Source organism: Hyperolius riggenbachi, chromosome 6 (assembly GCF_040937935.1).
Source record: "Hyperolius riggenbachi isolate aHypRig1 chromosome 6, aHypRig1.pri, whole genome shotgun sequence".
Classification (NCBI taxonomy): domain Eukaryota; kingdom Metazoa; phylum Chordata; class Amphibia; order Anura; family Hyperoliidae; genus Hyperolius; species Hyperolius riggenbachi.
This window is the reverse complement of record NC_090651.1, coordinates 375,491,147-375,518,975: the sequence shown is the minus strand read 5'-3', so window position 1 is coordinate 375,518,975 and position 27,829 is coordinate 375,491,147. Positions and strand designations below refer to the sequence as shown.

Below are 27,829 nucleotides of genomic sequence, written 5' to 3'. Positions count from 1 at the left end.
TGCCGGGGCGTCACAGCCTGAGGCCCAGCATAAAGCTGACAGGTTTCCCAGAAGATGTGTTTTCGTTTCTTTGAATCATATCAATGCAGTTTGCATTCGAAGAGGTGCTGCTGCACTCAGGCCTGACAATACTGGACAGGGTTTAAAGGATACCTTAACAGAAATGTGACATAATGAGATAGACATGTGTATGTACAGTGCCTAGCACACAGATAACTATGCTGTGTTCCTTTTTTTCTTTCTCTGCCTGAAAGCGTTAAATATCAGGTATGTAAGTGGCTGACTCAGTCCTGACTCAGACAGGAAGTGACTACAGTGTGACCCTCACTGATAAGAAATTCCAACTATAAAACACTTTCCTAGCAGAAAATGGCTTCTGAGAGCAGGAAAGAGGTAAAAGAGGGGAATTTCTTATCAGTGAGGGTCACACTGTAGTCACTTCCTGTCTGAGTCAGGACTGAGTCAGCCACTTACATACCTGATATTTAACGCTTTCAGGCAGAGAAAGAAAAAAAGGAACACAGCATAGTTATCTGTGTGCTAGGCACTGTACAAACACATGTCTATCTCATTATGTCACATTTCAGTTGGGGTATCCTTTAACTTTGCAAATTCAGCTCTGACTTCAGGAACTCTGATATGACCTGTTTATAAACGAATGTTAGAAATGCAAACTGTCATTTGCCATTTTGATTCTCTGGAAATTCCTGAACACAATACAGTGTATAAAGGTGGAGTGAGCTATATGGCCAGTTCTGCCTCCCCTCTTTCTGCAAGAATTACATCGGTGGCGACCAACGTTCAAGTCTAAGCTTGCAGCATGCTCATCCATTAAGGAAACCGTGTGTTTTCTGGCCTTTGCATTTCTGTTTTTTTTCTTTGCATTTGCAGTGTTTGGGTTTGTGTTTTTTGTATGCGGTTTTTTGTATGCGTTTACACTTATACCAAGCTGCTTTTTCAACAAGAGAGAAAAAAATACATTGCTAGATCTGTTTTTACATAAAATGTATGCAAAAACACATACCTTTGCTGCTCTATAGGAAGTGATTTATGTGAATTGCATGCTATTTGCATACAGTATGTTTGTAAAAAGGAAATTGCTGTGTTTGTTTGTTTTATAAATGCGACTAAAATCGCATTCTGAATTGCTGACCTATGGGAGTTCTGTGAGGCCCATAGGGTTACATTGTATGCGTTTCCGCACGAGTTTTCCACTATGTGTTAAAACGTACTTTGAAAGAACTGTGTTTCCTGAGCGAAGGTCAGCCATAACGCGTATATAAGTAGATAAATACTTGTTCTACTTACATAACATATCCACGTTTTGATTTCAGTGAATGTTATATTGTAAGTAAAGAGAAAACAGTTTCAGACATTTTCCATCTTTTCTGCCTCTCACTGAAGTCAATCTTAATGTCAGTTCCTCCCTGAGGCTCCATTCACACTTGAAAGCGCAAAACTGCGGGAGTGATTTTTCCGCGATTTCACGCGGAAAAATCCCTGGACGGTGCACCGATTTTCCCCTGCGATCGCGTTTAGCACTGAAACACGATCGCCTGGAAATCGCCTGAAAATAGTGCAGGCTACGCGATTTTGGGTGATCGCCCAAGTAAGAACGGGCCCATAGGGTTTTATTACACTAGCGCTTTCAAAAGCGCTAGCGTTTGAGCGTTTTGCCAAAATCGCCGGCAAAACGCGCTAGTGTGAATACTCCTCTGCCTGAAATGGTGCCCTGTTATATTTATTCTTGCTTTGTAAACACGTGTGAGCAGAACATAGATTAGATTTCAGCAGCTTCTACAGAGGAGGTGACGTGATTTATCTTCTATTTCCCTTCTCAGCCTCCTGTCACACTGAACTGCCCTCAGCCAATCAGTGAGGAGCAGGAATGGGGGAGGGGAGATAACAAGCTTCCTCTCCCCGGCAATGTACTAGCATAGAGCCAGGCTGACTGAGATAAGATTCATCATAGCAGAAACATTTATGATTATATTGGAATACTTGCAATGGAGGGTCAGGATGTAGACTACATAATAAACACAGAGCAGTGGGTAATAGGAATTTTATTTTATGGCGGACAATCCAGCATGTATGCAGCACACAGAGGAACATGTGATCAATAGTGAACGCAAACCCCTCCCACTCTACACTTCCAGTCACAGCCTTTCATTTCATAGTGAAGGTATAAGGTATGCTGTACTTTTTCAGTGGTTAGCCAGGAAATGGCAGCCAGTAGAGGAGCATTTTCTGCACATCGCAATAGTGCTTTTTCATTGCAACAATGTCCTGCAAGGTGAGGTGTAAGTGTCATTCTTATCATCCCTTTATGTACTGTATTGTGTCTTAATATAGCACTGAGATCTTCTGCAGCACTGTACAGAGTACATAGTCATGTCACTGACTGTCCTCAGAGGAGCTCACAGTCTAATCCTACCATAGTCACAGTCTAATGTCCTACCATATTATTATTATTATCTATATATATAATAGAGTAAGTGCCTCAACCTTCAAGCAAGAAGAAGAAGTAGCGCCCCGCCCCCAGGGCCGGTCCAAGCAAGAAGAAGGGGCTGGTCCAAGCAAGAAGAAGAAGTAGTGTCATATCAAACCAAGGGCAAAGAGGGATAATTTGCATATTCAGTAACAGTGCATTATGGGTAACCACAAATGTTCACTTATAGCTGAATTATTGCAGATTTGCTTCTGTTTTAAGAAGGAAAATTACACGAGCTTTGCTTTTTTTTAGTAGGAGGGCTTTTTGGTCTCTTTTATCCTCCTATACATTCTTAGTAGTTTGGGTCACCCTGAGCTGCTTGGTTACTCTGTTGTACTGGTCCAAGCCCTATCTCATACAGCCTTATCAATCCCTGCTAAATACTGATGAGAACCAAATGTCTGAAATAGGCTGTCACATGTGGGTTTGATATGACGGTGTAAAGCTTAAAGGTAACCTTAAGTGTGGCAAAAATAAATTATATTTTCTCACTTGGGACTTCCCTCAGCCCCCTGCAGCCGATCGGTGCCCTCCCTGTGTCTTGGAGATCCTCCCGTCCTCGCCGGCGTCCACTTCTGTTTTCGCCGTCAGGACCCGACAGGCATGGGAACGCGAGTGATTATTCGTGTTCCCAGCCACAATATCGCCCCCTATGCTGCTATTGCGGCCAGGAGTCTGCAATAGCAGCATAGGGGGCGATATTATGGCTGGGAACGTGAAGAATCACTCGCGTTCCCATGCCTGACGGCCAAACCGGAAGTGGTCGCCGGCGAGGACGGGAGGATCTCCGAGACATGGCGAGGGCACCGATTGGCTGCAGGGGGCTGAGGGAAGCCCCAGGTGAATAAATGTCATTTTTTTTGCCACACTTAAAGGATACCCGAAGTGACATGTGGCATAATGAGATAGACATGGGTATGTACAGTGCCTAGCACACAAATAACTATGCTGTGTTCCTTTTTTTCTTTCTCTGCCTGAAAGAAGTAAATATCAGGTATATAAGTGGCTGACTCAGTCCTGACTCAGACAGGAAGTGACTACAGTGTGACCTTCACTGATAAGAAATTCCAACTATAAAACACTTTCCTAGAAGAAAATGGCTTCTGAGAGCAAGAAAGAGATAAAAAAGGGGGAAATTCTTATCAGGGAGGGTCACACTGTAGTCACTTCCTGTCTGAGTCAGGACTGAGTCAGCCACTTACATACCTGATATTTACCTCTTTCAGGCAGAGAAAGAAAAAAAGGAACACAGCATAGTTATTTGTGTGCTAGGCACTGTACATACCCATGTCTATCTCATTATGCCACATGTCAGTTGTGGTATCCTTTAAGGTTACCTTTAAAGCTATAGACTTGCTTAACTCACCAAGGGTGAAAAGGAATAATTTGCATATTTAGTAGAGGTGCATTGTGGGTAATCACAAATGTTCACTTATAGCTGAATTATTGCAGATTTTCTTCTGTTTTAAAGAGACACTGAAGCGGAAAAAAAATGATGATATTATGATTTGTATGTGTAGTACAGCTAAGAAATAAAACATTAAGATCAGATACATCAGTCTAATTGTTTCCAGTACAGGAAGAGTTGAGAAACTCCAGTTGTTATCTCTATGCAAAAAAGCTATTAAGCTCTCCGACTAACTTAGTCGTGGAGAGGGCTGTTATCTGACTTTTATTATCTCAACTGTAATTGAACTGTTTACTTTTCCTCTGCTAGAGGAGAGTTCATTACTTCACAGACTGCTCTGAAAGACTCATTTTGAATGCTGAGTGTTGTGTAATCTGCACTTATTATAGAAATATGCAATGTTAGAAAAAACACTATATACCTGAAAATAAAAATATGAGAATATTTTCTTTGCTGCTAATCTTCTAGTAATTATTCATAGTACACAACCAATTCATTATATATCAAATATTTTTTTTCGCTTCAGTGTCTCTTTAAGAAGGCAAATTACACCAAGCTTTGATTTTTTTAGTAGAAGGTCTTTTTGGTCCCTTTTATCCCCCTATACATTCTGAGTGGTTTGGGTCACCCTGAGCTGCTTGGTTACTCTGTTGTACTGGTCCAAGCCCTATCTTATACAGCCATATCAATCCCTGCCATGTACTGATGAGAACCAAAAGTCTGAAACAGGCTGTCACATGTGGGTTTGATATGGCTGTATAAAATTTAAAGCTATAGGCTTGCTATACATTAGTGGTTCTGGATGCTTGCTTGGCCTACTAAGGGCAAAGAGGGATAATTTGCATATTTAGTAGCAGTGCATTGTGGGTAACCACAAATGTTCACTTATAGCTGAATTATTGCAGATTTCCTTCTGTTTTAAAAAGGCAAATTACACCAATACAGTGTGCGGCATTGCAGGAAGTGACGACAGTGGAACGCACGATGGAACACGGAAGAGGTGAGTCATCCCCACCCGCTGCCTCTTACTAATAGTGGCGGCTGCTACTGTGCTTAAGCAGTAGGGGGGCCCAGGTGGGGGGGGGGGGGGGTTCCTGCTGAGCTTAAGCTGGAGGGGGAGTGCACATGGGAGACCCAGTTGAGGGGGGGTCCAACCCCCTCCCCGCCGCTGTGCCAATAGTACCCCCTTCCTGCCCTCTACCCTCTTTTGCGGCGTATGATACGCCGCGGGTCGGCTAGTTATTATGTATTTATATAGCACTGCCATCTTCTGCAGCACATTACAGAATACATAGTCATGCCACTGACTGTCCTCAGAGGAGCTCACAATCTAATCCTACCATAGCCATAGTCTAATGTCCTACAATATTATTATTATTATTATTATTATTATTATTATTATGTATATAGCACTGCCATCTTCTGCTGCACTTTACAGAGTACATGGTCATGTCACTGACTGTCCTCAGAGAAGCTCACAATCTATTCCCTACCGTAGTCATAGTCTAATGTCCTGCCATATTATTGTTATGTATTTATATAGCACTGACATCTTCTGCAGCACTTTACAGAATACATAGTGATGTCACTGACTGTCCTCAGAGGAGCTCACAATCTAATCCTACCATAGTCATAGTCTAATGTCCTACCATATTATTATTATGTATTTACTGTATATAGTACTAACTTCTTCTGCAGCACTGTACAGAGTACATAGTCATGTCACTGACTGTCCTCAGAGGAGCTCACGCTCTAATCCTACAATAGTCATAGTGTAATGTCCTACCATATTATTATTATTATGTATTTATATAGCACTGACATCTTATGCAGCATGTTACAGAGTACATAGCCATGTCACTGACTGACTGTCCTCAGAGGAGCTCACAATCTAATCCTACCATAGTCATAGTCTAATGTCCTAACATATTATTATTATGTATTTACTGTATATAGTACTGACTTCTTCTACAGCACTGTGCAGAGTACATAGCCATGCCACTGACTGTCCTCAGAGGAGCTCACGCTCTAATCCTACAATAGTCATAGTGTAATGTCCTACCATATTATTATTATGTATATAGCACTGACATCTTCTACAGCACATTACAGAGTACATAGTCATGTCACTCACTGACTGTCCTCAGAGGGGCTCACAATCTAATCCTATCATAGTCATAGTGTAATGTCCTACCATATTATTATGATGTATTTATATAGCACTGACATCTTCTGCAGCACATTACAGAGTACATAGTCATGTCACTGACTGTCCTCAGTGGAGTTTACAATCTAATCCTACCATAGTCATAGTCTAATGTCCTACCATAATATTAATATGTATTTACTGTATACAGTACTGACATCTTCTGCAGCACTGTGCAGATTACATAGTCATGTCACTTACTGTCCTCAGAGGAGCCCACTATCTAATCCTACCATAGTCATAGTCTAATGCCCTACCATATTATTATTATGTATTTATATAGCACTGACATCTTCTGCAGCATAGTACAGAGTACATAGTCATGTCACTGACTTTCCTCAGAAAGGCTCACAATCAAATCCTACCATAGTCATAGTGTGATGTCCTACCATATTATTATTATGCATTTACTGTATATAGCGCTGACATCTTCTTCAGCGCTGTACAGAGTACATAGTCATGACTGTCCTCAGAGGAGCTCACAATCTAATCCTACCATAGTTATAGTCTAATGTCCTACCATATTATTATTATGTCTTTATATAGCACTGACATCTTCTGCAGCACTGTACAGAGCACATAGTCATGTCACTGACTGTCCTCAGAGGAGCTCACAATCTAATCCTACCATAGTCATAGTTTAATGTCTTACCATATTATTATTATGTACTAGCCGACCCGCGGCTTAGCATACGCCACATAAGAGGGTAGAGGGCAGGAAGGGGGTATTGGGCACAGCGCCAGGGAGGGGGGGGGGGTAGGACCTCCCGTCAACTGGTTCCCCCATGTGCACTCCGCCCTCCTGCTTAAGCACAGTAGCAGCCACCACTATTAGTAAGAGGCAGCGGGTGGGGATGACTCACCTCTTCCGTGTTCCATCGTGCGTTCCACTGTCGTCACTTCCTGCAATGCCGCTCACTGTATTGGTGTAATTTGCCTTTTTAAAGCAGAAGGAAACCTGCAATAATTCAGCTATAAGTAAACATTTGTGGTTACCCACAATGCACTGCTACTAAATATGCAACTTACCCCTTTTCCACTTTGGTAAGCCAAGCAAGCATCCAGAACCACTGATGTATAACAAGCATATAGCTTTAAATTGTACACAGTCATATCAAACCCACATGTAGACAGCCTGTTTCAGACTTTTGGTCCTTATCAGTACATGGCAGAGATTGATACAGCTGTATGAGATAGGGCTTGGACCAGTACAAGAGTAACCAAGCAGCTCAGGGTGACCCAAACCACTCATAATGTATAGGGGGATAAAAGGGACCAAAAAGACCTCCTACTAAAAAAAGCAAAGCTTGGTGTAATTTGCCTTCCTAAAACAGAAGGAAATATGCAATAATTCAGCTATAAGTGAACATTTGTGGTTACCCACAATGCACTGCTACTGAATATGCAAATAATTCCTTTTCATCTTTAGTAAGCCAAGCAAGCATCCAGAACCACTGGTGTATAGCAAGCCTATAGCTTTAAATTTTACACAGCCACACCGGCGTACCTACCGGGGATGCGACCCCCTCAGCCGCAGGGGGCCCGGGGCTGCTCTGGGGCCCGCTCACTGTGCGCGGGGGGAGCGCTGCTCTGGACCCCCCAGCAAGGTGCTCAACTGGCAGCAGCGTCTGATAGACTGCGCCAGTTCATTCCCCGCAGCCCCCCTCCAGCAGCCTGCATAGTCTCCGGCAGGCAGAGCAGGGCTACGGCAAGATGGCCGCCGAAGCCCTGTACTGGAGACTATTTGTGTCTCCAGTACAGGGCTTTGGCAGCCATCTTGCCGTAGCCCTGCAGAGTGCCTGTCAGCGCGGGAGATGTGCTGCAGTGCACAGGAGGATCGTCGGGGAGCTGAGAGGCCTGGAGAGACTCCTGACAGGTAAGGAATGTTTTTTTACAGGGGCATTTTTTTTCTGGTGTCTGCTGCCCACATTACGATATTCTGGTGACTGACTGCTGCCCACATTAGGATTTTCTGGTGTCTGCTGCCCACATTAGGATTTTCTGGTGACTGCTGCCCACATTACGATTTTCTGGTGTCTGCTGCCCACATTACGATTTTCTGGCCCACATTACGATATTCTGGTGAACGCAGTGCCCACATTACGATTGTCTGGTGAATGCTGTCCACATTACAATTTTCTGGTGACTGCTGCCCACATTACAATTTTCTGGTGACTGCTGCCCACGTTACAATTTTCTGGTGACTGCTGCCCAGGTTACAATTTTCTGGTAACTGCTGCCCACATTACGATTTTCTGGTGAACTCTGCCCACATTATGATTTTCTGGCCCACATTACGATTTTCTGGTGAACTCTGCCCACATTACGATTGTCTGGTAAAATGCTGCACACTTTACAATTAATTTACAGTGAAACGCTGCCCCATTACGATTATTTGGCACCTATGGGGGGGCCCCATCCAAATATTCGCAGGGGGGCCCAGTGATTTCTAGTTACCCCCTGCACAGCCATATCAAACCCACATGTGCCAGCCTGTTTTAGACTTTTGGTCCTCATCAGTACATGACAAGGATTGATATGGCTGTATGAGATAGGGCTTGGACCAGTACAACAGAGTAACCAAGCAGCTCAGGGTGATCCAAACTACTAAGAATGTATAGGGGGATAAAAGGGACCAAAAAGACGTCCTATTAAAAAAAGCAAAGCTTGGTATAATTCGCCTTCCTAAAACAGGAGGAAATAAGCAATAATTCAGCTATAAGTGAACGTTTGTGGTTACCCACAATGCACTGCTACTGAATATACAAATAATTCCTTTTCATCTTTAGTAAGCTAAGCAAGCATCCAGAACCACTGGTGTATAGCAAGCCTATAGTTTTAACTTTTACACAGCCATAGCAAACCCACATGTGACAGCCTATTTCAGACATTTAGTCCTCATCAGTACATGACAGGGATTGATATGGCTGTATGAGATAGGGCTTGGACCAGTACAACAGAGTAACCAAGCAGCTTAGGGTGACCGAAACCACTCGGAATGTTTAGGTGGATAAAAGGGACCAAAAAGACCTTCTACTAAAAAAAAATCAAAGCTTGGTGTAATTTGCCTTCTTAAAACAGAAGAAAATCTGCAATAATTCAGCTATAAGTGAACATTTGTGATTACCCACAATGCACCGCTACTAAACATGCAAATTATTCCTTTTCACCCTTGGTAAGTCAAGCAAGCCTATAGTAGTGTTGTCCGGATCATGAACGAAGCAGAGCGGAGATGGATCGCTCTGTTGGCGGGGAGCCAGCCTGGCAGGGACAGGTAGTTGGGAGAGGGGACATGGGTGCTACTGCCAGATATGTATGGAGCACACTACTGGCTGCAATGTGCTGCTGATTGTAGGCTGTCTGTTGTAGTTGTGAACAAATGGGAAACTTTTGGCTGAGAAGCACAGCTCAGTAACTCTGCAGACAGCTTGGAACACAGGCACTGTGATTGCTGTGCAATATGATCCTCCTGCACTGCTCTAAACAGCTGCACTTATCTTCTCCCTAAAGTTATGATGTGTTGGAGGTGAGAATAGGGGAATGCTTTCTTTCACTGTGAGACGTTTGCATTCAGAGTATACAGATGAACATATAGGTGAAATATATGTAAAGTATATGATTGCAATTGGGTATTGTGTGCAAAAAAAACATTTCTGTTCTCTGCTCACCCCTCTTCGTTCACCTCCTCCCTTCTGTTCACTCCCTGCCCGTCTCTGCCCCCCTCTTTGTCTGTCCACTGCAGGGAAAGTCCTGTCCTGCTAGTCATTTCAAACTCTGGCCACTTCCTGCTCTGCAGACTGCTAAGCTTCTAGGAGAGATTCAGTTCCCCCTATGCTGTCTGCATAGCAGGATAATGCAATCTGGGCAGCAGAAGAGAGCATAAACTTCAAATACTGTTGATGTTTTTTTTCCGATACTGTGATTAAAAAGTTCAAGACTGCATTTTTAGCGGTGAAAAAAACAAAAATCTCTGAAAGGGTAACGTTTTAGCTTCTGAGGGACAGGTTGTCGGAAGCAGTAGATTTGGGCGCATGAGACAAGTGGACAAAAAGGGCGCCCCATTCACTCCTATTATAAATATCGTTTAATGGGCGCCGAACAGGGAAAAAAGGGCTCCGGAGATTATTAACGTTTTACAAACGGCGCCCGAAGATTTTTAAGGATTTATAACTATGTTTGTGATGATTTAAATTTACAAAATGAGCCCGTGACGAATAACGTTTATAAAGATACTAAATCACTATTTCTAAAACATTTCTAAAACATTATTATCCACCCCAAAAAATTATTTACATTTTTTTATTTACATTTTTTATTTATTAATGTTATTTATGTTATTTAATGTTATTTATTTATTAATTATTATCCATAGGGGGTCTTAGGTTTAGGCACCACCAGGGGGGTCTTAGGTTTAGGCACCAACAGGGGGGTCTTAGGTTTAGGCACCAACAGGGGGGTCTTAGGTTTAGGCACCAACAGGGGGGTCTTAGGTTTAGGCACCAACAGGGGGGTCTTAGGTTTAGGCACCAACAGGGGGGTCTTAGGTTTAGGCACCAACAGGGGGTCTAGGGGTTAGGGATAGGTACAGGGAGGGTTTTTAATAAACGTAAATATAAGTTTCACTTTACAAACAGGGAAGATTAACGTTTTACGAATTGCCGATCTCATACACATGATTTAGTGATTTATAAATTCTTAAAACGCTATTTTTAAACGAAATTCTACACTATGGGTATCATTCATAAACAGGCTGTCGGTAGTGCGGGAAAACACCGTTCTTCTCCGCAACCGGTAATTAAGACTTCTGGGTGGCCATTCATAAAGAAGTCTGCCTGTTGCGGAAGAAGTGCGGAGGTTTTCTGGAGGAAGCTGGCGGTAGCGTGGCGGAAGACATGCGGAAACATAAAAGCTGCCCGATTCCCTCCCTGCGCTGCTCTGTCTGATGCTGCTTGGGAGGTCCCTCCCATTCATTTATATGTATTCCGCCCGCCTATCGCTACTGTCCAGCAAGCGGTATTTTCCTTCCGGATACCGCTTGCTCTAATCTTTATGAATGGACGTGTTTGTTACTTTTTCTAGATTAATCTAGAAAAACTCCGCACAAGGCGGAAATGTATCGCTCTGTCACTTTTTCATGCGGAAAGAGCCTTTATGAATGGGGCTTATGCTGAGTGGTCGGGAAAGTCACCGGTGTTAAGCATTTCCGCATGCGGAAATGCTTTATGAATGATACCCATTATTTCTATAAACGATAATACTGTTTATCGTTTACACCACGCGCCCTTTTTTCCCGACGCCCTTTTTTGATGTACGCCAGGTTGTCCTCTCTTTACTGTAGCACTGTTAGTCACTGCAAATCATGTGGGTTGTGGTTTTAGGTCACCTATTTTCCTCAATGGAAGGTATAGGGAAATCGCAAAGTGCTTGAAAAAATGCTTTGTATAGCGATTTCCCCAGTGCTTTCATGAATAAATACATTGGGTATCATTCATAAACAGGCTGTCGGTAGTGCGGGAAAACACCGTTCTTCTCCGCAACCGGTAATTAAGACTTCTGGGTGGCCATTCATAAAGAAGTCTGCCTGTTGCGGAAGAAGTGCGGAGGTTTTCTGGAGGAAGCTGGCGGTAGCGTGGCGGAAGACGTGCGGAAAGATAAAAGCTGCCCGATTCCCTCCCTGCGCTGCTCTGTCTGATGCTGCTTGGGAGGTCCCTCCCATTCATTTATATGTATTCCGCCCGCCTATCGCTACTGTCGAGCAAGCGGTATTTTCCTTCCGCATACCGCTTGCTCTAATCTTTATGAATGGATGTGTTTGTTACTTTTTCTAGATTAATCTAGAAAAACTCCGCACAAGGCGGAAATGTATCGCTCTGTCACCTTTTCATGCGGAAAGAGCCTTTATGAATGGGGCTTATGCTGAGTGGTCGGGAAAGTCACCGGTGTTAAGCATTTCCGCATGCGGAAATGCTTTATGAATGATACCTATTGTATTTATTCATTTCCGGGTCAAAGAGTTAACTTCCTGACTTGCTTCAGGAAGAGAAAAAACAAATCATCTGCAAAAGCGCTTAGAAAAGCCTTTTATAAAAAATCGCAGCGCGCAAGTGCCGGGAGGTGCTAAAAAAATATCGCACACAAAATCGCAAAATGGTGGCGTCAGCCTCTGCGATTTTAGATGTGAACAAAGTCTAACATTTAAATCTATAAGCTTGCTATACACCAGCGGTTCTGGAGGCGAGCCTAGCTTACAGGGGCGAAAATAGATCATTTGCATATTCAGTAGTGGTGCATTGTGGGTAACCACAAATGTTCACTTCATGCTGAATTATTGGAAATTCCTTCAGTTTTAAGAACAAGAAGTCTTGAGTCAGGTGATACTATTTATTGGCTAACTTAAAGAGACTCTGAAGTCTCAGAAAATTCATCTTTTTATTGCGAAAAGCTGTTCAACATTATTGCCCTAACTAAAACGCTGCATCCCTGCGGCTGAACTCTAACTAAATCCCCCTAAATTGTCCCGGGGGGCAATCCGGGCAGCGCTTCTGTGAGAGGCAGAGCTTTTGGCTGTAACTCTGCCTCTCCACGCGTCTTTCAGCACAGACTGCCACCTCCGCCCGCCCCTCCCTCTCAGTCTTCTTTCACTGAGAGGGGCGGGGAGAGGCAGAGATCTGCGCGGATTGGAGGCAGAGCTACAGCCCAAAGCTCTGCCTCCCAAGGCAGCAAAATCCACAAACAAGAAAGTTGTGGATTTTTCGAGGGGAGTTTGGAGGATGCAGCGTTTTAGTTAGGGCAATAATGTTTAACAGGTTTTTGCAATAAAAAGCTGTATTTTCAGAGACTTCTGTGTTTCTTTAAAAGTATATACTGTATAAGAGTAACTCATATACATTTTTAAGTTAGCCAAGAAATGATACAATCCTGACTCAAAACCTCTTGGTTTTACTGATGGCTAACCCGGTACAATACCCTACTGCTAAGGCAAACCTAGCCTGTACCAAGATGGCCGGCGGAGCTGGCCGCGGCTGCGCAGTCCGCATAGCCGCGAGTGCGGCTGCGCAGCTCTAAGGCCAACCCCCCGATCCACGCTACTGTTGCGTGGATCGGGGGGTTGGCCTTAGAGCTGCGCAGCCGCACTCGTGGCTATGCGGACTGCGCAGCCGCGGCCAGCTCCGCCGGCCATCTTGGTACAGGCTGGGGAGCCCGACCCGGGCCGCGCGGTCGGGGACCGTTCGGGGGGCTGTGCAGCGGCGGGGACCAGGCGGAACGGCACGGAGGGCGCGGACGGCGTCCTCCGTGCCTTACAAGCTGAGCCAGGTAGCTAACTTTTTTTTTTTTTTTTTTTTTTTTTATGGACTTGGCCTCGTAAGTCCTTTAAGAGAAACCGTAACCAAGAATTGAACTTCATCCCAATCAGCAGCTGATACCCCCTTTCCCATGAGAAATCTCTTCCTTTTCACAAACGGATCATCAGGGGGCTCTGTACGGCTGATATTGTGGTGAAACCCCTCCCACAGTGTGATGTCAGGACTAGTGATGTCGTGAACCTCCGATTTTCGGTTCGCGAACCCTGTTCGCGAACCTCCGCGGAAAGTTTGGTTCGCGAACCGCAATAGACTTCAATGGGGAGGCGAACTTAAAAATTTAGAAAAATTTCTACTGGCTGGAAAAATGATATAAAACATATTTCAAGATATCTAATACCTGGAGGAAGACCCTCCTCCTCCCTCCCACCGGAGAGAGGAGGGTCTCATCTGCCAGGGAATTATAGTATTTCAAAAGCAAGCTTACATACCGTGGCTGGCAATTGAACCCAGGTCTCTGTGTATGGTAGGTAACTAACATATCCATTATATCACCAACACTACTAGCTGAAGCTAGCCTAGCATGTACCATTTATGCTCAATCCAAGAGAAAAATTAGACAAGACAAATAACATTTATATCACACTTTTCTCCTGGCAGACTCAAAGCGCCAGAGTTCCTCCTGCAGTCTCCCGCGCTCAGAGTGCAGGGCTACGGCAAGATGGCGCCCGAAGCCCTGTACTGGAGACACAAACAGTCTCCAGTACAGGGCTTTGGCAGCCATCTTGCCGTAGCCCTGCTCGCCTGCCGGTGTCGGAACACCGGAAGACAAGACACTAAGGAGGCTGGAGCAGGGTAGCGGGCAATGAACTGGCACGGTGTCTATAGATGCCGCTGCCAGTTCATGCAATACAGTGACTAGAGTCCCAAGGCCGGGACGTCCCGCTGCTAAAAGCGGGACGTTTCCCGGGACCTCATGCTGCCTGGGACAGCGGACCCCGAATCCGGGACGCGGTCACTCTAGATAAGCCTACAAGAGGCTAATAAAACTCTCCCTAGCAGAGTGTGTGTAGCAGCTGTCCCTTAACTAATTAGTGTAGGCAGACGAGTGAGTCAAATGGCACAAGGACCTTGCCTTTTATAAGGGGGGTGGGGCTCTAGGAATGAGTGCAGTCTGATTGGCAACAATGTGTCTGCTGACTGTGATGTAGAGGGTCAAAGTTTTGCTCAATAGAGCATTATGGGGTGAATCGAACTTCCGGGAAAGTTCGCCTTTGACAGGCGAACGCGTACCACCGAAGTTCGCCGGCGAACCGTTCGGGCCATCTCTAGTCAGGACCATGGTCTTGACAGTTTGCTGTCTGTGAACATCATTGCATTGTGGGAAATTACAACTTTTTCCAACTGCCAAACAAACAATATCTCCCTCTGTGCATAGAACTCTCATTGAGGCCTCATTCGCATCTAAAAACGAAATCACTGACGCCAGCAATTTTCATTTTTGTGGGCGATTTTTTTTTTCTCCTCCCGGCATTCGGGTGGGTGCTACAGTTTTTGTAAAGCTCTTTTAATATGCGCTTTTGCAGAGCGATTGCGTTTTTTCACTTCCTGATGTCAGTGAACGAGCTCTTACTGAACATTCAGTACAGATCACCTGGCAGGACTAAAGATGTCACCACCAGTGATACATTTCAGAATGCAAGTCAGGCAGAGGAAAGATTTTACGATGGGCCTCTACAGAAGCAGGTCTGTCGCCTGATATGCCTGGGGTTCCACCTGGGATAGCAGAGTCTTCTCTCACCTTCTAGGTACTTTCCCATCAGGGCAGGGCTGTACATTCCCATCTGAACAGTTCTTGACTTGGTATACAGAAGAAGCAGAATGGGAGCAAACTTGAACATGCAAAAACGTAGCTGTTTTTTTTTCTTTTCTTTTTTGCTTTGCATTTCAGTCCATTTTCCAGTTTTTGAGATGTGGGTGTTTTGTTTTTTTTTAATTGTGGAAAATTAAGTAAAATGTACACCTTTGCAACATTCAGAAAGTTCAGAAACTAGATGTATGCGTCCAGCAGATGCAGAGGCAGGGCCGGGTTTGTACTCTTTATCCACTGTCACCAGCCGTCCCCCTTCAGTAATTAGCGAGATAACCCCTTCCCTTTGGTATAAGAACCCTGATGACCCCCTCACTATAGGTAGCCAGATGACTCCTCCTCCTTTCCATCCAGTATAAGTAGCATGATGACCCCTCCCCCTCCCCAGTATAGGTAGCCAGATGACCCCTCCCCCTTTCCCTCCAGTATAGGTAGCCAGATGACCCCTCCCCTTTTCTCTCCAGTATAGGTAGCCAGATGACCCCTCCCCCTTTCCCTCTAGTATATGTAGCCAGATGACTCCCTTAATCCCTCCTTTTCCCACCCCCCTTTCAGTATAGTTCTCTTCTCGTCTCCAGTGCAGAAATTACCTCTTCCTTTCCATCACCAATGCTGCCCAAGTCCATAGCCGCCGGCCACAATGCAAACGTGCGCAGAGAGCAAGGTGGCTGCTGCACAGGCGGCTAGCAGCAGAGTACCGCAGTCAGGCACTTGTCTGATCTCCCTGCATTGCAGCATTTGCAAGCTTACAAATGCTGCACCAGTTTAGCCTGCTGCTCTGCTGCCCTTCCTCCTGTGGTGCCCTAGGCCATGGCTTAGGCAGCCTTGGCCTAAATCCGGCCCTGTGCAGAAGTTAAAAACGTGATCAAAAGCAGAACGGAAAGCCATTGTAAGCATCGTGCTCTGCACTGGACACTGCCTCAAAACACAGGCGATTAAAGTGGACCTGACCTCAGAACTTCCTCTCAGCTCTAAAAGATAAGCAACAGCATAATAACTTTTTACAGAAAAACATTTCTGTGTTACAGCTGATACAAATCCTGCAATAAATCTGCTTTGTTTCCGCTCCCTGATTCATGGAAGCAGACATATCATTTACAGTCTGTTCTTTCAAATGGGGTCATCTGCCATAGGCAGTCATGTGACACAGGAGAGAGATCAGATTACAATTTATGATTAGTCATAGATGAGGGAGAATTAGATAGGCTCTCTAAATACATACAGGGGTGTGTACAAGAGATCAGGTCCACTGTAACCCTGGTGTGCCTCCAGCCTCATCATCTAAATAAAAATATACATTTTATTTGCTGCCGGGGGGGATTTTAGCACGGCGATAGCAGCAATGCTATAATTCGCTCCCCACGCACACGGGTAATTCCGGGAGCCGGCAATGTTGGGCCCCAAAGTACTTCTCGCTCCAAGTGTCTACGACTAGGAGGGGGAACAGTAATGTAACATCGCCCAGAATTTCAGCGGCAGCAGGGGGAGCCGTCATTCGACAGGTTTGATCATAACGATCAATCTGCAGGGGTAAATCTGTGATCCAGGGATTTTATCTGATTGCCATCTGGAGTCGGGAAGGATTTTTTTCCCTTTTGGGGGCTAATTGGACCATGCCTTGTAAGGGTTTTTCGCCTTCCTCTGGATCAGCAGGGATATGTGAGGAGGGTGCAGGCTGGGGTTGTGCCTTCCTCTGGATCAGCAGGGATATGTGAGGGAGCAGGCTGGTGTTGTGCCTTCCTCTGGATCAGCAGGGATATGTGAGTGCACAGGCCGGTGTTGTGCCTTCCTCTGGATCAGCAGGGATATGTGAGGGTGCAGGCTGGGGTTGTGCCTTCCTCTGGATCAGCAGGGATATGTGAGGGAGCAGGCCGGTGTTGTGCCTTCCTCTGGATCAGCAGGGATATGTGAGGGAGCAGGCTGGTGTTGTGCCTTCCTCTGGATCAGCAGGGATATGTGAGAGTGGAGGCTGGTGTTGTACCTTCCTCTGGATCAGCAGGGATATGTGAGGGTGCAGGCTGGTGTTGTACCTTCCTCTGGATCAGCAGGGATATGTGAGGGAGCAGGCTGGTGTGCCTTCCTCTGGATCAGCAGGGATATGTGAGGGTGCAGGCTGGTGTTGTGCCCTCCTCTGGATCAGCAGGGATATGTGAGGGTGGAGGCTGGTGTTGTGCCTTCCTCTGGATCAGCAGGGATATGTGAGGGAGCAGGCTGGTGTTGTGCCTTCCTCTAAATAAAAATATACATTTTATTTGCTGCCGGGGGGGATTTTAGCACGGCGATAGCAGCAATGCTATAATTCGCTCCCCACGCACACGGGTAATTCCGGGAGCCGGCAATGTTGGGCCCCAAAGTACTTCTCGCTCCAAGTGTCTACGACTAGGAGGGGGAACAGTAATGTAACATCGCCCAGAATTTCAGCGGCAGCAGGGGGAGCCGTCATTCGACAGGTTTGATCATAACGATCAATCTGCAGGGGTAAATCTGTGATCCAGGGATTTTATCTGATTGCCATCTGGAGTCGGGAAGGATTTTTTTCCCTTTTGGGGGCTAATTGGACAATGCCTTGTAAGGGTTTTTCGCCTTCCTCTGGATCAGCAGGGATATGTGAGGAGGGTGCAGGCTGGGGTTGTGCCTTCCTCTGGATCAGCAGGGATATGTGAGGGAGCAGGCTGGTGTTGTGCCTTCCTCTGGATCAGCAGGGATATGTGAGTGCACAGGCCGGTGTTGTGCCTTCCTCTGGATCAGCAGGGATATGTGAGGGTGCAGGCTGGGGTTGTGCCTTCCTCTGGATCAGCAGGGATATGTGAGGGAGCAGGCCGGTGTTGTGCCTTCCTCTGGATCAGCAGGGATATGTGAGGGAGCAGGCTGGTGTTGTGCCTTCCTCTGGATCAGCAGGGATATGTGAGAGTGGAGGCTGGTGTTGTACCTTCCTCTGGATCAGCAGGGATATGTGAGGGTGCAGGCTGGTGTTGTACCTTCCTCTGGATCAGCAGGGATATGTGAGGGAGCAGGCTGGTGTGCCTTCCTCTGGATCAGCAGGGATATGTGAGGGTGCAGGCTGGTGTTGTGCCCTCCTCTGGATCAGCAGGGATATGTGAGGGTGGAGGCTGGTGTTGTGCCTTCCTCTGGATCAGAAGGGATATGTGAGGGAGCAGGCTGGTGTTGTGCCTTCCTCGGGATCAGCAGGGATATGTGAGGGTGCAGGCTGGTGTTGTACCTTCCTCTGGATCAGCAGGGGTATGTGAGGGTGCAGGCTGGTGTTGTGCCTTCCTCTGGATCAGCAGGGATATGTGAGGGAGCAGGCTTGTGTTGTACCTTCCTCTGGATCAGCAGGGATATGTGAGGGTGCAGGGCGGTGTTGTGCCTTCCTCTGGATCAGCAGGGATATGTGAGGGAGCAGGCTGGTGTTGTGCCTTCCTCTGGATCAGCAGGGATATGTGAGAGTGGAGGCTGGTGTTGTACCTTCCTCTGGATCAGCAGGGATATGTGAGGGTGCAGGCTGGTGTTGTGCCTTCCTCTGGATCAGCAGGGATATGTGAGGGAGCAGGCTGGTGTGCCTTCCTCTGGATCAGCAGGGATATGTGAGGGTGCAGGCTGGTGTTGTGCCCTCCTCTGGATCAGCAGGGATATGTGAGGGTGGAGGCTGGTGTTGTGCCTTCCTCTGGATCAGCAGGGATATGTGAGGGAGCAGGCTGGTGTTGTGCCTTCCTCGGGATCAGCAGGGATATGTGAGGGTGCAGGCTGGTGTTGTACCTTCCTCTGGATCAGCAGGGGTATGTGAGGGTGCAGGCTGGTGTTGTGCCTTCCTCTGGATCAGCAGGGATATGTGAGGGAGCAGGCTTGTGGTGTACCTTCCTCTGGATCAGCAGGGATATGTGAGGGTGCAGGCTGGTGTTGTGCCTTCCTCTGGATCAGCAGGGATATGTGAGGGTGCAGGCTGGTGTTGTACCTTCCTCTGGATCAGCAGGGATATGTGAGGGAGCAGGCTGGTGTTGTACCTTCCTCTGGATCAGCAGAGATATGTGAGGGAGCAGGCTGGTGTTGTACCTTCCTCTGGATCTGCAGGGATATGTGAGGGAGCAGGCTGGTGTTGTGCCTTCCTCTGGATCAGCAGGGATATGTGAGGGAGCAGGCTGGTGTTGTACCTTCCTCTGGATCAGCAGGGATATGTGAGGTAGCAGGCTGGTGTTGTACCTTCCTCTGGATTAGTAGAGATATGTGAGGGAGCAGGCTGGTGTTGTACCTTCCTCTGGATCTGCAGGGATATGTGAGGGTGCAGGCTGGTGTTGTGCCTTCCTCTGGATCAGCAAGGATATGTGAGGGTGCAGGCTGGTGTTGTACCTTCCTCTGGATCAGCAGGGATATGTGAGGGTGCAGGCTGGTGTTGTGCCCTCCTCTGGATCAGCAGGGATATGTGAGAGTGGAGACTGGTGTTGTACCTTCCTCTGGATCAGCAGGGATATGTGAGGGTGCAGGCTGGTGTTGTACCTTCCTCTGGATCAGCAGGGATATGTGAGGGAGCAGGCTGGTGTGCCTTCCTCTGGATCAGCAGGGATATGTGAGGGTGCAGGCTGGTGTTGTGCCCTCCTCTGGATCAGCAGGGATATGTGAGGGTGGAGGCTGGTGTTGTGCCTTCCTCTGGATCAGCAGGGATATGTGAGGGAGCAGGCTGGTGTTGTGCCTTCCTCGGGATCAGCAGGGATATGTGAGGGTGCAGGCTGGTGTTGTACCTTCCTCTGGATCAGCAGGGGTATGTGAGGGTGCAGGCTGGTGTTGTGCCTTCCTCTGGATCAGCAGGGATATGTGAGGGAGCAGGCTTGTGTTGTACCTTCCTCTGGATCAGCAGGGATATGTGAGGGTGCAGGCTGGTGTTGTGCCTTCCTCTGGATCAGCAGGGATATGTGAGGGTGCAGGCTGGTGTTGTACCTTCCTCTGGATCAGCAGGAATATGTGAGGGAGCAGGCTGGTGTTGTACCTTCCTCTGGATCAGCAGAGATATGTGAGGGAGCAGGCTGGTGTTGTGCCTTCCTCTGGATCAGCAGGGATATGTGAGGGAGCAGGCTGGTGTTGTGCCTTCCTCTGGATCAGCAGGGATATGTGAGGGAGCAGGCTTGTGTTGTACCTTCCTCTGGATCAGCAGGGATATGTGAGGGTGCAGGCTGGTGTTGTGCCTTCCTCTGGATCAGCAGGGATATGTGAGGGAGCAGGCTTGTGTTGTACCTTCCTCTGGATCAGCAGGGATATGTGAGGGTGCAGGCTGGTGTTGTGCCTTCCTCTGGATCAGCAGGGATATGTGAGGGAGCAGGCTGGTGTTGTACCTTCCTCTGGATCTGCAGGGATATGTGAGGGTGCAGGCTGGTGTTGTGCCTTCCTCTGGATCAGCAGGGATATGTGAGGGAGCAGGCTGGTGTTGTGGCTTCCTCTGGATCAGCAGGGATATATGAGGGAGCAGGCTGGTGTTGTACCTTCCTCTGGATCAGCAGGGATATGTGAGGTAGCAGGCTGGTGTTGTACCTTCCTCTGGATTAGCAGAGATATGTGAGGGAGCAGGCTGGTGTTGTACCTTCCTCTGGATCTGCAGGGATATGTGAGAGTGCAGGCTGGTGTTGTGCCTTCCTCTGGATCAGCAAGGATATGTGAGGGAGCAGGCTGGTGTTGTGCCTTCCTCTGGATCAGCAGGGATATGTGAGGGAGCAGGCTGGTGTTGTACCTTCCTCTGGATCAGCAGGGATATGTGAGGGTGGAGGCTGGTGCTGTGCCTTCCTCTGGATCAGCAGGGATATGTGAGGGTGCAGGCTGGTGTTGTACCTTCCTCTGGATCAGCAGGGATATGTGAGAGAGCAGGCTGGTGTGCCTTCCTCTGGATCAGCAGGGATATGTGAGGGTGCAGGCTGGTGTTGTGCCTTCCTCTGGATCAGCAGGGATATGTGAGGGTGGAGGCTGGTGCTGTGCCTTCCTCTGGATCAGCAGGGATATGTGAGGGTGCATGCTGGTGTTGTACCTTCCTCTGGATCAGCAGGGATATGTGAGGGTGCAGGCTGGTGTTGTGCCTTCCTCTGGATCAGCAGGGATATGTGAGGGAGCAGGCTGGTGTGCCTTCCTCTGGATCAGCAGGGATATGTGAGGGTGCAGGCTGGTGTTGTACCTTCCTCTGGATCAGCAGGGATATGTGATGGAGCAGGCTGGTGTTGTGCCTTCCTCTGGATCAGCAGGGATATGTGAGTGCACAGGCTGGTGTTGTGCCTTCCTCTGGATCTGCAGGGATATGTGAGGGTGCAGGCTGGTGTTGTGCCTTTCTCTGGATCAGCAGGGATATGTGAGGGAGCAGGCTGGTGTTGTGCCTTTCTCTGGATCAGCAGGGATATGTGAGGGTGCAGGCTGGTGTTGTGCCTTTCTCTGGATCAGCAGGGATATGTGAGGGAGCAGGCTGGTGCTGTGCCTTTCTCTGGATCAGCAGGGATATGTGAGGGTGCAGGCTGGTGTTGTGCCTTTCTCTGGATCAGCAGGGATATGTGAGGGAGCAGGCTGGTGTTGTGCCTTTCTCTGGATCAGCAGGGATATGTGAGGGAGCAGGCTGGTGTTGTGCCTTCCTCTGGATCAGCAGGGATATGTGAGGGTGCAGGCTGGTGTTGTGCCTTCCTCTGGATCAGCAGGGATATGTGAGGGAGCAGGCTGGTGTTGTGCCTTTCTCTGGATCAGCAGGGATATGTGAGGGAGCAGGCTGGTGTTGTGCCTTTCTCTGGATCAGCAGGGATATGTGAGGGAGCAGGCTGGTGTTGTGCCTTCCTCTGGATCAGCAGGGATATGTGAGGGAGCAGGCTGGTGTTGTGCCTTTCTCTGGATCAGCAGGGATATGTGAGGGTGCAGGCTGGTGTTGTGCCTTTCTCTGGATCAGCAGGGATATGTGAGGGAGCAGGCTGGTGTTGTGCCTTTCTCTGGATCAGCAGGGATATGTGAGGGTGCAGGCTGGTGTTGTGCCTTCCTCTGGATCAGCAGGGATATGTGAGGGAGCAGGCTGGTGTTGTGCCTTCCTCTGGATTAGCAGAGATATGTGAGGGAGCAGGCTGGTGTTGTACCTTCCTCTGGATCTGCAGGGATATGTGAGGGTGCAGGCTGGTGTTGTGCCTTCCTCTGGATCAGCAGGGATATGTGAGGGAGCAGGCTGGTGTTGTGCCTTCCTCTGGATCAGCAGGGATATGTGAGGGAGCAGGCTGGGGTTGTGTCTTCCTCTGGATCAGCAGGGATATGTGTGAGGGAGCAGGCTGGTGTTGTGCCTTCCTCTGGATCAGCAGGGATATGTGAGGGAGCAGGCTGGTGTTGTGCCTTCCTCTGGATCAGCAGGAATATGTGAAGTTGCAGGCTGGTGTTGTGCCTTCCTCTGGATCAGCAGGGATATGTGAGGGAGCAGGCTGGTGTTGTACCTTCCTCTGGATCAGCAGGGATATGTGAGGGTGCAGGCTGGTGTTGTGCCTTCCTCTGGATCAGCAGGGATATGTGAGGGAGCAGGCCGGTGTTGTGCCTTCCTCTGGATCAGCAGGGATATGTGAGGGTGCAGGCTGGTGTTGTACTTTGTTTTCTGGTTGAACTCGATGGACGTATGTCTTTTTTCAACCCAAATAACTATGCAACTATGAGTTAGAAATAACACAATCCGTTTTATAGAATTGTCTGGGCAGTGAGTTGAGCAGCAGAGTTATTCTGCAACACAACTGAGCACTGTGAACATGGCCAAAGGCCTTGTTCACATTATAAATCGCCAGCGTTATCACAAGCACTGAGCAACTTATTGAGCTTTTATCAGCACTTTTCCCTGCACTTTGTGCTTAGAAAAGCACTTTTGTAAGCACTTTTGCTGAGCGATTACGATTTTTATGAGCGGGCAAATCACCATTCATTTTAATGGCATACTGCACTTTGTGCGCAACGCAAAAATAGCACACAAACAGCAAAAGCTTTGCAGTGCAAACTACTTAGCACCCTAGTTTGCACATACAAAGCCTTTTCACGTGATAACTAAGTTAGCACTCTTTAGTGAATCAAGGCCAATGTATTTATTCATCAAATCGCTCGGGAAACCGCTATACAAAGCGCTTTTTCAAGCGCTTGGCGATTTCCCTACACCTTCCATTGAGCCAAAGCACTCAGAAAAGAGTACGTGTAGCGCATTTGCGATTTTAGTAAAAATCAAACCGCTCACATGTGAACACTCTCATAGGATATCATTGCGCAAGTGCTTTTGAGTCGATTTCTAAAATCATCAACGCTTTAAAAAACCCGCAAACGCTCATAGGGCTTGATTCAGATTTGATTTAAAAGCGTGATCACAGCAGTTATCACACGAGCTGCCGCGCGCAAAGAGTTATTTCACGTTACTTTGCGCGCGAACATCGTTACTTTGCGTGATAAGCGAAGGTTTGCACGCGATCACATGCGTGCTTCACGTGAAAAGCACACGTCATCGCGGGCAAACCTATCATGACAGCTCGCGTGATAACTGCTGTGATAGCAGTTATCACACTTTTGCGAATCAAGCCCTAAAGGGGGCCATACACGGTACAATAAAAACGTTCGATATTCCCGTTTATTCGACCAAAAGGATCGAGTTGAATGAAAGTTTAAAATAATCTTTTTTTTCCATCCAGAAAAATGAACGATTATCCCGTTTTTTCAATCAAAAAAATCTGTTGTTGGACATGTTGGAAAATTATATATTATATTCGAACGGAATAATCGAACTAAATTAGCTAATCAAAATGTTTTTTTAAATTGTACCATATATGGGCACCATTAGGGTGCTTCAACACATCCAATTTCGATTGGCTAACCACTCCCATATAGTATGAGGGCCAACAGATTTGTATTATTATGAACAGACTGTGTTGGTTTAGTTCTCATACTGCATCAATGACATAAAATTGGCAAATCATAATTGGATGTGTTTATTGGCAATGCACAGTGGAGCTCGATCTGACAGATTATTATTATAGCCTCTTTTAGTAGTTTGAGTGGAGCACTCCTCTAATAGATCCCATGTGATGTGCCACAGTCAGGCCGGCCACACTCCAGCTTTCAAAGTAGTTCCAACGGATAAGACTGGCACCATCAGGTAAGTATAAGCTCTTTTATTCAATGACAGCCATTATAGCGACGTTTCAGGGCAGCCGCCCCTTTATCAAGCTAAGCTGTCTTGCAGTAGAACAGATATCACTTGTAAAGACACGCCTTATATACACAGCATGATATACATCAGCCAATCAAATTCATATATCAATTACACCAATCATATGGTCCATCCTCACAGCGGACCTGATGGGGAACTATACTGATCGGCTCTAATTGGTCCGTTTGAACATATGTCCACCTCCCTCCCACACTCACCATCAGTCTGGAAGAGGAATGACAGGCCAGGTTGCCAAGGACGCATTGCTGTTGCGCCCACCAGGCCGCCGAACCGACGGACCCGATGGGGAACTTGCACGCGTGACGTGTGCGGAGGCGGCATCCGCCGTCCCCGCCCACGTATCCCAGGCAACGGCAGACGCATGCGGCAAACAATGCCGCTCTGCGCTGCAGATGACAAATAGGCTGTCATGCCTCACCGGGCCAATGGGAGACCTAGAAATAGTAAACATAAGCTTCATTACGTATCTAACCGGACCACTATATCACAGACCTTGGGGGGAAAGTCAGGTTAGGAATTAGCAATACATCATATTAGGTCACCAATTGTCTATCATTGAAGCATCTATCACCCAGATAACAATATCACCATAACACTCATTATAATCTTGAGGAGAGATAACGTTATATCCAGAAGCTATCTGCCTCTTAAAGGGACAGTCACCTATCAGGGAATATACCTATATCTTAATGAGTACTATAGTGGTCAATATACAGATAATGAGTCATCTCTTGATAGAGAGGCAATTAGATCAAAATATTATTTATATAAATGGTAATAGATCCAGTTCCCGGTTTAAACCCCGGGGTTCCATTGTATCTAATTTCTTGATCCAATAGGCCTCTCTATAGAGCAATTTTTTTATTCTGTCTCCTTCTCTACTGGGCAATCCCACCTGTTCAATAATCATATATCTTACCTGGCTAACCTGATGGTTAGCTTCTTTGAAATGGAAAGCAACAGCCTGATCGATCAAAGATTCCCTAATTGCATGTTTATGTGAAGATAATCTTTTTTTGATCTTCTGGGTCGTTTGGCCAATATATAACAGGCCACATGGACATTTGAGCGCATAAACGACATATGCCGAGTCGCATGTAAAGCAACCATGTAACTTAAATCTAGTGCCTATCTGAGAGACACACAAATGTTTTTGAATATTGTGCAAAATATGCCTCGGATCACTGATGATTGCATCCTTGTTACAATGGACGTTGAAAGTTTGTACACCTCCATCCCACAAGAGGGTGGGATGGAGGCTGTACGTTATATGTTGGAAATTGCATCAGATATGTCTGTACAGCAGATTGATTTCATATGTAGATTGCTAGAGATAGTACTTAAGTGCAATTATTTCAGATTTGAAGATCAATATTATATGCAGATTCGAGGCACAGCTATAGGGTCGAATGTGGCCCCTTCTTACGCAAATATCTATATGGGAGTGTATGAGGAGATGTTCATTTACTCCAATTTCTCCTTTCAGAAACATGCACTCCAATGGTTTCGCTATATAGATGATATCTTTTGCGTGTGGGAGGGACCACATTCGACCCTACTTGAGTTCACTGAAGAGGTGATGTCTAGATGTACTGATATCAAATTGACACTACACACTTCTATGGAGCCAGTAAATTTTTTAGACACCATGGTCAAAAAGCAGGATGGTAGGCTGGTTACGGATCTTTATGTTAAGCCCACAGATGTAAACTCCCTATTACATTTTGGCAGTTTCCATCCGTGGGCTACTAGAAGGTCCGTCCCAGTGGGACAATTCCAGAGGGTGCAGAGGATAGTTGAGGATGAGGTAGTCAGGACACAGAGACTGGATGAGATGCACTCTAAATTTATTGATAGGGGGTATCCAGAAGAAATAGTGATGGAGGCGAGGAATAGAGCACAGAAAGATGACCATGGAGGTAGAACTAGAAGGGATAATAGTCAGAGAATTCCTTTTGTCACTAGGTTTAATACCCAAAGTGAAAATGTAGCAAACATTATTAGGAGGCACTGGCATCTACTGGCGGATAGTTTTCCCAATATTGAACAATTTAAAAATCCACCAATTATAGCATATAAAAGAGCGCCAAATTTGAGAGACCGTTTGGTCCGCGCTGATATGGGAAGTAGCACCCTGAGTCGATCAAGATCCAATCGCATTGGTACCTTTCCATGTATGAACTGTGTGCACTGCAGTTCAGTTATTAAGGGTGATACCATCACCCATCCATATAGAGGCACTAGATTTAAGTTACATGGTTGCTTTACATGCGACTCGGCATATGTCGTTTATGCGCTCAAATGTCCATGTGGCCTGTTATATATTGGCCAAACGACCCAGAAGATCAAAAAAAGATTATCTTCACATAAACATGCAATTAGGGAATCTTTGATCGATCAGGCTGTTGCTTTCCATTTCAAAGAAGCCAACCATCAGGCTAGCCAGGTAAGATATATGATTATTGAACAGGTGGGATTGCCCAGTAGAGGAGGAGACAGAATAAAAAAATTGCTCTATAGAGAGGCCTATTGGATCAAGAAATTAGATACAATGGAACCCCGGGGTTTAAACCGGGAACTGGATCTATTACCATTTATATAAATAATATTCTGATCTAATTGCCTCTCTATCAAGAGATGACTCATTATCTGTATATTGACCACTATAGTACTCATTAAGATATAGGTATATTCCCTAATAGATAGGTGACTGTCCCTTTAAGAGGCAGATAGCTTCTGGATATAACGTTATCTCCCCTCAAGATTATAATGAGTGTTATGGTGATATTGTTATCTGGGTGATAGATGCTTCAATGATAGACAATTGGTGACCTAATATGATGTATTGCTAATTCCTAACCTGACTTTCCCCCCAAGGTCTGTGATATAGTGGTCCGGTTAGATACGTAATGAAGCTTATGTTTACTATTTCTAGGTCTCCCATTGGCCCTGTGAGGCATGACAGCCTATTTGTCATCTGCAGCGCAGAGCGGCGTTGTTCGCCGCATGCGACTGCCGTTGCCTGGGATACGTGGGCGGGGACGGCGGATGCCGCCTCCGCACACGTCACGCGTGCAAGTTCCCCATCGGGTCCGTCGGTTCGGCGGCCTGGTGGGCGCAACAGCAATGCGTCCTTGGCAACCTGCCCTGTCATTCCTCTTCCAGACTGATGGAGAGTGTGGGAGGGAGGTGGACATATGTTCAAACGGACCAATTAGAGCCGATCAGCAAAGTTCCCCATCAGGTCGGCTGTCAGGATGGACCATATGATTGGTGTAAGTGATATATGAATTTGATTGGCTGATACATATCATGCTGTGTATATAAGGCGTGTCTGTACAAGTGATATCTGTTCTACTGCAAGACAGC

General features: G+C 46.6%; 1 protein-coding gene across 2 annotated transcripts in view; it reads left to right on the top strand.

Annotated features, from left to right (window-relative positions):
• Nucleotides 1-27,829, top strand: part of LOC137521963 (microtubule-associated protein futsch-like) — a 286,151-nt gene that overhangs the window by 6,815 nt on the left and 251,507 nt on the right. The gene's annotated exons all lie outside the window — the stretch shown is intronic.